The sequence below is a fragment of the Vigna unguiculata genome, chromosome 6 (assembly GCF_004118075.2).
Source record: "Vigna unguiculata cultivar IT97K-499-35 chromosome 6, ASM411807v1, whole genome shotgun sequence".
Lineage (NCBI taxonomy): Eukaryota > Viridiplantae > Streptophyta > Magnoliopsida > Fabales > Fabaceae > Vigna > Vigna unguiculata.
Genome location: NC_040284.1, coordinates 20,598,878 through 20,601,481, shown reverse-complemented (window position 1 = coordinate 20,601,481; position 2,604 = coordinate 20,598,878). Strand labels below are relative to the sequence as shown.

At 20.9% G+C, this 2,604-nt stretch overlaps 1 long non-coding RNA gene across 1 annotated transcript; it reads right to left on the bottom strand.

The window, feature by feature from the left end:
- Nucleotides 1-728: 728 nt before the first annotated feature.
- LOC114187862 lies at nt 729-1,356 on the bottom strand. Its single transcript, XR_003605357.1, has 2 exons — nt 1,249-1,356; nt 729-939 (listed from the first exon to the last, which is right to left on the bottom strand). It is a non-coding gene; the product is annotated as an uncharacterized LOC114187862 (long non-coding RNA).
- Nucleotides 1,357-2,604: the final 1,248 nt, after the last annotated feature.

Sequence of the window (2,604 nt, the reverse complement as noted above, 5' to 3'; positions counted from 1 at the left end):
TAAAAAAAAATAAAACGAAAACAAATATTCTAATTAAAATATATTTTAAATGTTTATTTACTTCAAATTGTTAAAATTTAATGAATCTCTTTTTTATACACTAATAATACATCACTTGATCCATCCTTGATCAAAATGACGCAAAGAACAAATAATAAACATAATAATAAAATTTTAACATAGATCTTGTATCTTCTGAACTCTAATATATGTTGGATGGTGATAAAAAAATATTCATGGTAATTACATTAAATTTTTATATTATAATAAATAATTTTTTTTATACAATTATAGTGAAAAAATTACAGTATGATTGACAATGAGTCAGAAAAAAAAATTAGAAAATATATCAAAATAGTATTCTACATGATAAAAATAAACAACAAATAAAAATATAAAAAAAATTAACAAATGTGTGTCTTAGAAATAATTTGAGAAACTATTGAAAGAAATCGCACAAACGAAATGTATAATTAAGGATATGATAAATGAAAAATACCTTAGAGATTTAAAAAAAAAATCAAATATAAAAAAAAAATATATATATATATATATAATAAAAAAAATTAACGAAACAAAAGAGTCGTTGAAATGAAAATAAATGTTTTAAGTAACATATTTACTATTATTATTGTTATTATGATTAATTTATAAGCAATATGAGATTATTAGAGGAAAAATATATTTGTTTTAGTTCAGTTTGAGAATGAGTTATATGAAATGCAACGGATGAAGTAGAATTAAACTTCTCTTATTTATTACTCATAAATCTCACATCAAAGACATTAAATGTTTACATGTTTATTTCTGGTGTTTCATTTCCATTGCAATTACAAAGGCAGCATGACTTCACGCATTGCTTTACGCAACCAGGACAGTGCAGATTACCACAAGGATCATGTGGGCCATGGCATGGGTAGTTACAACCATTCACCATACCTACACAAATTTCTCATCTTCCTCCAATTAGTAATTATACAAATAGTAAAAATAATAAGGATCTCATCATTTTTCTGAATCAAATTGGTGTTTTATCCATTATTTTTTTCACAAAACTCCCATCAATCACATTTTTATTTAATTTTTATCATACGTCCCTTCTGATATAAAATCTTAAAATTAAAAGATTATAAATTTTTTTATATAATATTAGTTTTCTGTTTTATTCAGTAAAATTTAGATTCGTACATAAATTCTTAATAAATAAAAAATACAGATAATTGTATAAAGAAAATGAGTGGAAGATACCTGATGCAAATACTACAAGAAATAAAACCAGGACGCAAGGAAACAACACTGAAACTCTTGTCATTGAATTTTCAAATTACAGAGTTGTCTCTATGAAGATTATTTATAATGATGATAATAATAAAATAATAATGACAACCATTGTAACAATAAAGTACCTTAAATTCTGAGACACAAATATATACGTTAAAGTTGATTATTTAAAAAGTTTTATTGATTACATCCTTTATCATGACATGCAGATTAATATAACTATTCTATTAATTAAAACATTTCATAATTGTATTAAACAAAATTAATTACGTAAATATAATATATGTATTACGGTTCTTTACTAACATATAAATAACAACGAGACGGGAACAAGTTTTGTTATCTCATACTCATCCTCATAGAAAAAAATTTATCTATATCTTTATATCTAAACTCAACATGCAACAAACTTTTGTTTCATCCTCATTCTTATCGGGTAATGGATATAATCTCGTATTCATATTTGTACCCGTATTTTTACTACTTCAATATTAATTTCAATTAATTTTTATAAAATAATAAAAATTACGGTAAAGAAAACATAATATTATCAAATATTCAATATTAGGAGGATAGTTGTTTCTTCGATATCAAATAATTTGAAATAAAATATAATTATTTATATTTAGATTAAAATACCAAATAAAATTTCATGAGAATCAAAACATTTATTAAATTTGCAAAGTGCAACATTAATGAATCCTAGTTAATAAAATTTAAAAATATTTTTAAGAAAATATAAAAGGAAAAAAAATATTCTAATTAAAATATATTTTAAATATTTGTTTACTTCAATTTGTTAAAATTTAATGAATCTTTTTTTATACACTGATAATACATCACTAGATCTTTTATCAAAATGACACAAAGAACAAATAATAAACATAATAATAAAATCTTAACATAGATCTTGTATCTTTTGAACTCCAATATATGTTGGATGGTGATAAAAAAATATTCATGACGATTACATTAAATTTTTATATTGGAATAAATAAAAGTTATTTATACAATTATAGTGAAAATTACAATATGATTGATAATGAGTTAGAAAATAAAAATAATTAGATAAAATATATTGAAATATATTGTACATGATGAAAATAAATAACAAATAAAAATATTAAAAAATTAACAAATGTGTTTCTTAGAAACAATTTGAGAGACTATTGAAAGAAATCGCACAAAGAAAAAAATGTATAATTAAGGGTATGATAAGATGAAAAATACCTTAGAGATATAAGAAAACTTATCAAATATCAACATATATATATATATATATATATATATATATATATATATATATATATATATATATATATA